Consider the following 8,229-nt stretch of genomic DNA (forward strand, 5'->3'; position numbering starts at 1 on the left):
AAATAGCGTTTAATTGGTCATGTAATAAAATGTCAGGGAAACCATCGCTTTCGGCACTAGAAAGAGTAAGAATTTGAACCAATGTTGAGTAGATCGGCATAATCCATATTAAAAATTATATATATATATATATATATATATATATATACATATATAATATAATATAAAAAATAAAATAATATATAAAATATTAAAAAAATAAGAAATAAATAAATTTAAAATGACTTAAGTTACTATATCTACTTTACTTAATTTATTTTACGAACTACGTTATTTAATTATATTTAAAAAAAAAATACAACAAAATTTACATAACAATAACACCACTCAAAATTTAAAAAAAAAAAAAAATAATAAAAATGCATTTTGCACTCATAAGTAGATAACTTTAATAAGCATAGAAAACAATTTTTTGTAATAAGCTTTATAAATGCGCTGTCACTGACCACATCCACACAGTGCGGCAGATTATACAGAAGTCCCAAGAGTATAATCGGCCCCTGTGTCTTGCATTCGTGGACTATGAGAAGGCCTTTAACTCGGTTGAAATCTGGGCTGTTCTGGAGTCCCTGCAGCGTTGCCAAGTTGATTGGCGATATATCCAAGTGATGAGATGTCTCTACGAAGCCGCCACCATGTCCGTCCGATACCCAAATCCCATACCATTGCATCGAGGAGTGAGACAAGGGGACGTTATTTCCCCCAAATTGTTCACTAATGCAATGGAGGATATGTTCAAGACGCTGAACTGGAAAGGACGTGGCATTAACATCAATGGTGAATACATCTCTCACTTGAGATTCGCAGACGACATCGTCATCGTGGCAGAAACGCTGCAGGACCTACAACAAATGCTGAACGATCTGGCTGATTCTTCTATGCGTATAGGCCTACGGAAGAACTTGGATAAAACCAAGGTCATGTTCAATGAACATGTTCTACCGGAACCGATTGCGATACACGGTACCGTCCTCGAAGTTGTTCAAAAATATGTCTACCTTGGGCAGACTTTGCGATTTGGTAGAAACAACCTTGAGGACGAGGTGAATAGAAGAATTCAGCTAGGTTGGGCAGCGTTTAGAAAATTACGTCGAATCTTTACATCGTCGATCCCACAGTGCCTTAAGACGAAAGTCTTCAACCAGTGCGTCCTACCCGTCATGATATACGGAGCCGAAACGTGGACATTCACGGCAAGGCTGGTTTACCAGTTTAAAGTCGCTCAGCGTGCTATGGAAAGGGCTATGCTCGGCGTTTCTCTGCGGGATCGCATCAGAAATGAGGCGATCCGCCAGAGAACCAAAGTCATCGACATAGCCCACCGGATTAGTAAGCTGAAGTGGCAGTGGGCTGGCCATATTTGCCGCAGAACCGATAACCGTTGGGGGAAACGTGTTCTAGAGTGGAGACTGCGTCTCGGCAAACGTAGTGTAGGACGTCCTCGGGCACGGTGGAGTGACGACTTACGCAAGACGGCTGGCAGGAGCTGGATGCGAGTAGCCCAAGAACGATCTCAGTGGCGTGCAATTGGAGAGGCCTATGTTCAGCAGTGGACGGAAATGGGCTGATGGATGGATGGATGGATGGATGGTAAATATGCTTAAGAAGCGCAATTCCCGCATCAGGTCTTGATCGACCTCTTGTAAAACCAAATTGCTCACTATGAAAAATGGTATTTGTACCAAAATTGATAAGAAGTTGATTTAAAATATTTTTTTCGAAAATTTTACTTAAAGATGGGAGTATTGAAATAGGCCTGTAATTACTGGGATCGCTCCTATTTCCATTCTTAAAAAGTGGTAAGACTTTACTACATTTTAACAAGTCAGGAAATGAACCCGTGTCCAAACTCTTGTTAAAAATTACTGCTATATACGGAGCAATATCGTGTATGATGCTATTTATGAATTTTACCGAAATGCCCCATATGTCGTTAGTTTTTTTAATTTTGAGTGTTTACTTGAGTTTTTACTTTTACAACATCTAATGCAGAAACTGTTTCAAAAGAGAAATCAATAACGCATTTAGAAACATTTTTATTTAATAATCTAGCTGCATCTAATGTAGATGATTTTCAATGAGATGTTATTTTATTAGGTATGTTATCAAAAAATATTTCAAATAAATTTGCAACTTCCAATTCAGAATTTGTGCATTTAATGCCTGTGTTTAATTTGATTGGTATACTTTCCTTTTTAGGTTTTCCACTAACACTTCCAATAATGTCCCAAGTGGCCTTTATTCTATTATCGGAAGTCAAAATTTTGTTCTTTATGTATAAAGACTTAGCATAAATGCATACTGTTTTAAATATTTTGGAATACTTATTGACATATCCTAGAAAGGCTTATTTATTTAACAGTTTATTAAAATTTGCCAGATACAGTACAGATACAAATGTATAAGTCACAGGAAAGCAAAATTTAAAAGGTATGCTTATCCCTATAAGAGATTTCTTCCAGCATACCCAGAAGAGTGAAAATAGACAGAACAGTGAAAGGTAGACAGGCAAGAGTTTACAATTACAAAATAAAACTAAAACAAATACTAAACTAAAAATGAGAAATATATATATATATTCTAGCTTGCTTTCCTATTTTCCCGCCAATATTAATCCCATATCCTTTTTCCGCTGTTATTCCCTCGGCCATCGCAGCATTTAGTACTACCAAGTGACGCGAGCGGCGCTACTGAGACTTCATCGAACGACGAAGCTAATCCGCCGCCATTGCAGCGCGCGCGCGTTAAAAAACTTAATTAAAATTCTTCTAAAACAATACTAAAACCTCAAAATACACAAAAGGCCTAGTGAAAGTGTTACCAGGACATATAAAAGGTGTCATCAGTGCTATAAGCAGAACTTTATAAGAACTTTAAACAAAATCTTGTTGTGAAACTAAATTTGCTATTAACCGGCCGAGGTAAGTGCCTACAAGCCTACTTCTAATCCTTACATTATACTTACTCCTTGCAACTAGAACAGTTAACAAAATTTTACATAAACGGGTTACGTATATTTCAATTTAAAACAAACAATTAAAAACATTCGAGCGGCTTATGGTTCGAGATTTTCGCCATTCAAGTCCCGCCATTATTAGTGGTCTATCGAGCCAAATTTTCCACGAAATTCCTATGTTGTGCTGGGTTCAAATCTTCTGAATAGATACTCCAGATTAGTCCATATATAATTTAAAACAAATTATAAGCACGTAAACTATTTATCAATAAAACAAAATTGTATAATTTCTAAAAACTTTGTTCAGAAATAACTTTTTAATTTAGTCGGGTTATAGCGTCGGCCTACCTACGAGTACCTAGGTACTTATTTTTGATATACTATAATAACTTTTAAAACTTATAAAAATGGAACTTGAAATAAAATTAAAACTGCTTATTAATAAAAGAGAATATGTTTTTCGAGAAATACAAATATTATACGATTTGTCTTGTATAGTTACGAATGATAAAAGTAAACTCGGTTCTTTTAAATGTAGATACAAACGAATTAATGATTTACGTCAAGAATTCATAGATTTTACAAATGAAATTAATTCGATAAAACTTATGTTGAATCCTAGTGAAAATATTGATATGCAATCATTAGATTCTTTCGATACAATGTATTATGCGATAATGGAAGTCGCCGAGGCATTATTGCCGTCGTTGTCGGATGAAAGCGCCGCCATGTCACTCGCGGGGGCCGCATCAAATACGACGGATTATAATAATCAAAAACCTATTTCACGAGCTCGTTTACCAAAAATCGAGTTAATCAAATTCGATGGAAATATTGAACATTGGCAAACCTTTTACGATACATTTCTGTCTTTGGTGCATACTAATAATAACATTAGTAATATCGAAAAATTTCATTATTTAATGTCGTGTCTCGTGGGTTCCGCTTTATCCATAGCAAAGGGGATACCTATTACCGCAGATAATTATCAAATAGTTTTTGACACACTTATCGATCGATATCAAAATAAACGAATATTAGCTGTGTGTTTTTAGTTTTCAAATATGTAATAAAAGCAAAAGTGCCGTGTTCCGAGGGATTAAATACTTGATATTTGAATCAGATATAAAATTTTTAAATTATGTTCTTAAAAAATACTCTTTATTGGAAAAAAAATTATACGATACCATCATAAATAAGTATATAAGTATTTGTTATGGACTTAAATGCATTTATATTTTTTGTTTTCATTATTTATTTACTGTTAAATTGTATTTTTTATTGAAAAATCGCTTGTATTATACCGCTATACATATGTATATATGTATATGTATTTATTATGAATTCATAATATCACAATAAATCTATCTATATTTCTTATTTTCATTATTTATTTACTATAAAACATTATCCATGGTTAAGGTAAATAATCTTAAGTTTGGTCTTTTTAACCCGGGTTCACTTGGCTCACACCACGAGGAGTTCGCAGTACTAGTGGAGCGGCATCAAGTAGATGTGATTGCCATAAATGAGACTTGGTTACGGCAGGGTGAGGACGGCAGAGCCCCAAATGTGCCCGGCTACCGACTGCGTCACATCCCACGACCGCCGGAAATAAGATCGCGAGGTGGTGGTGTGGGTTTTTATGTGAAACGAGGTATATCTGCGCGGACACTAGAACATCCCATTGCGCCTATGGTTGAGCAAATGTGGATCCATTTTAAATCAAATAGCAAGTGCATAATTGTTGGTACAGCGTACCGCCCCCCCTGGGCAAACGTGACCGGTTTTTTTAATGCTTTATCTGATACCATTGGCTCGTTACCGTTTTATGATTATTTATTTTTATTGGGTGATTTTAATATTAATTACCTAAGCACACATAATTCGCAAAAGCATGCTTTGGACTCGTTTCTTTCTACTCACGACCTCACACAACATATAAATAAACCTACTCACTTTACTGATAATACTGAAACTTTAATTGATCTCATGTGCTCTAACACTATAGTTGGTCGGATTGAGGTAGATTATGTAGCCGAGTTCGGCGGCCATGCATTTGTATTCTGCGAAATAAATATTAAGAAAAATAAAACGCCCCCAAAAACTATAACGATAATAAAATAAAAGATATTAAAATAAACGATCTCACCGCTACACTGGGATTGATTAATTGGCAGGAATTGTGTAAAATTGAGGATATAAATGCTATGGTCGCCGGGTTCACGGCAAACATGCTTTCAGTATTTGACGTGCTTGCACCTAATCGAACTAAGCGTATAAAGGAAACACATTATCCATGGGTTACTTATAATGTAAAACTATTGATGAATCGTAGAAATGAAGCTCAAGTTAAAGCAAGGGGGTCTAAATCTGACTCGAGTAAAACTTATTATAAAAACTTGAAACTAGAGGTAGTACAAGCAATTCATCGAGAAAAATGTGCTTATTTTAATCTACATATAAACTCAAATTTTAAAAATTCTATTGCACTTTGGAAACATTTAAAAAAATATGTCAACATCAAACAAAAACATAGTCATAATATCCCAGATAATATTAATAATCCTGCAATGATTAATTCATATTTCCTTAACGTACCCGGTAGCGATTATGTTTCATTATCAACAATTCATTATTATGAATCACATAAATATAGTGCTATTGATACAGAGTTTACTTTGACTCCTACTAATGAAATTGAAACGTCAAAAATAATTCGATCCTTAAAATCCAACGCCATCGGTATTGATGGAATTTCGTTGGACATGCTTTGTTTGACGTTGCCAACTACATTATCAATTATTACTAAAATAATTAATAAATCGATCTTAAGTAATACATTTCCAACCTTGTGGCAGACCGCACTGGTGAGGCCAATCCCCAAAAAACAAATTGTAAGTGAACTCAAAGATTTACGCCCTATAAGCATTTTGCCCTGTATATCCAAAATCTTAGAAAAGCTAGTATGCACTAATTTGACAAATTTCTTAGAATCACAGAATATTTTGCCCAGCTTGCAATCAGGTTTTCGAAAACATCACAGTACGACCACTGCATTATTGGATGTGATTGACAATGTGCTATGTGCTCAAGACGTGGGCAAGGGCACAATCCTTGTATTATTAGATTTCTCTCGCGCCTTTGACACGATAAACAGAGCTTTATTTTTGTCAAAATTAAAATATTATGGATTTAGTGCAAACACAATTAAATGGTTTTCAAGTTACTTAGGAAATAGAAAACAAATTGTGGAAACAGTTACTGAGGACGGTTCGAGGAATCTTTCCGACTGTTGCTCGGTCAATAGAGGCGTTCCTCAGGGATCTATATTAGGACCCATTATCTTTGCACTTTATTGCGCCGATATAGTTGAAAATATTAAATATTGTAAATATCATATCTATGCTGATGACATTCAAATTTACATATCGTTTAAAACAACCGATGCTAGTACGGCTATTCAAAAGTTAAATGACGATCTTAGCCGTATTTCAGAGTGGTCAGCTTCTCATAGCCTCATCTTGAATCCCAGCAAGACCAAATATATAATATTAGGCACAAAAAATCAAATTAATGAAATTGGCCATGCAAATCCAAACATACATATAAAAGGTGAGAGAATAGAGCGCGTCATAGAAGTGCGAAATTTAGGCTTGCTGGTCGATGAGGAATTACGGTTTGAAAAACATACAATTAATACAGCTCGTAATTGCTTCTACAGATTAAAAGTTTTGTATCAAATAAGGGATGTTCTTAGTAAAGAAATGCGTATAAAACTGTGCGACACCTTAGTGCTATCAAAGTTTAATTATGCTGATACTGTTATAGGGCCTCGACTGCTGGCGCGAACAAAAAATATTATTCAGCGGGTACAAAACGCATGTACCCGATACTGTTTTAACGTACCACCTCGCGCGCATGTCACGCCATACCTTAATGACGCACGAATGATTAAAATGGAACACCGCAGGCAATTACATCTTGCCACCTTACTCTTCGGTGTTATTTACAATAAAACCCCCATGTATCTATATAAGAAATTGAGCTGGACAAAAGAAAGTAATAAAAGGTACCCTACGAGAGCATCGTCCTATATGCTAAATGTGCCATCGCATCGTTCAGCGGCGTTTCGTGGCAGCTTCCGTTATGCAGCGACGAAGTGCTGGAACAACCTGCCGCCTCCGTTTCGGATCCTGAAAACCATTAATTCGTTTCGTGTTAAATATAAGCAATATTTATTTAGTTTACAACTTCAAACACAATAGCACATTTAAAATATGTACATATATACCAGATTTTATTTATTTATTTATTATTTTTTTGTTCTTTTTTCTTCCTTTTGTTTTTTTTTTTTTTTAGTAATAAATAATAAATTATTTATTAATATACGATTGAACATACAAATGTGTACATATGAAACACAATTCTTCTCCACTATTATATATTGTTAGATTGTATTATTTACCCAATTAGTATGGCTCCGTCGCGTGTACCGTCGTTCCAACATTCGTGCATGCTGCTGCTCCCGAGACGGCTCCCTCATTTATATTTATCGCACAAAGTTTTGTGAAGGTGGTCTAAAAATGAATTTTAGGTTATGACAAGACGTTTTTTTAAAAAAATTATATTTATTTTATAATAGTGTGCATTAACATACCTTATTAATATATTTTTTTTCATTTTGTTCTCTGCAAACAAAGCACGTTTCCTTTATCATGAATTCACGAGTGCATGTTACGTAATATAATAATCGTAAAACACTAAAAAATCGAGCATACACCTCTTGCCGATACCGGCGCGCGTGGCTGTCTGATGGCCGGAGGGTGAACACCTGCACTGCTTCACGTGCGCCGATTGTTTTATATATTGTCTTAGGGACCAGTAGTGGAATTTAAATAAAAAAAAACAAATCACAATCATTTATTTAAAAGAATTTTAACAAAAATAAAACAAAATGTAAAGAATTCTAACACGCTAACAATTGAACTAAGATTTTTAAAACACTAACAAATATTAACAAAATTAGGCGTATTTGACTTTCCAAACAGGCAGAATTTCCCCTTACACTTGTTGTCACCAGGCAAGAAAATCGGCCATATGAAGTGCGCAGCGACTTTTATAGACGTTTTCTTTGCCACCACTCGCCATCCCTACCACGATGACGTAGCCTTATTATTCTTCCAACACGGCCTCTCCTGACGGGAGGACGTCCTCGGACTCCTGTGCCTCTCGTTGCATTGTGTCAATCGAACAGGCGGGCACGTGTTCTG

The 8,229-nt window shown here is 35.4% G+C and overlaps 1 long non-coding RNA gene across 1 annotated transcript; it reads right to left on the reverse strand.

Moving 5' to 3' along the window:
- Positions 1-6,617: 6,617 nt before the first annotated feature.
- Positions 6,618-7,788, reverse strand: LOC124542381. The gene is made up of 3 exons (XR_006967326.1): positions 7,617-7,788; positions 7,425-7,536; positions 6,618-7,152 (listed from the first exon to the last, which is right to left on the reverse strand). It is a non-coding gene; the product is annotated as an uncharacterized LOC124542381 (long non-coding RNA).
- Positions 7,789-8,229: the final 441 nt, after the last annotated feature.

This window comes from Vanessa cardui, chromosome W, assembly GCF_905220365.1.
Source record: "Vanessa cardui chromosome W, ilVanCard2.1, whole genome shotgun sequence".
NCBI classification, from domain to species: Eukaryota; Metazoa; Arthropoda; class Insecta; order Lepidoptera; family Nymphalidae; genus Vanessa; species Vanessa cardui.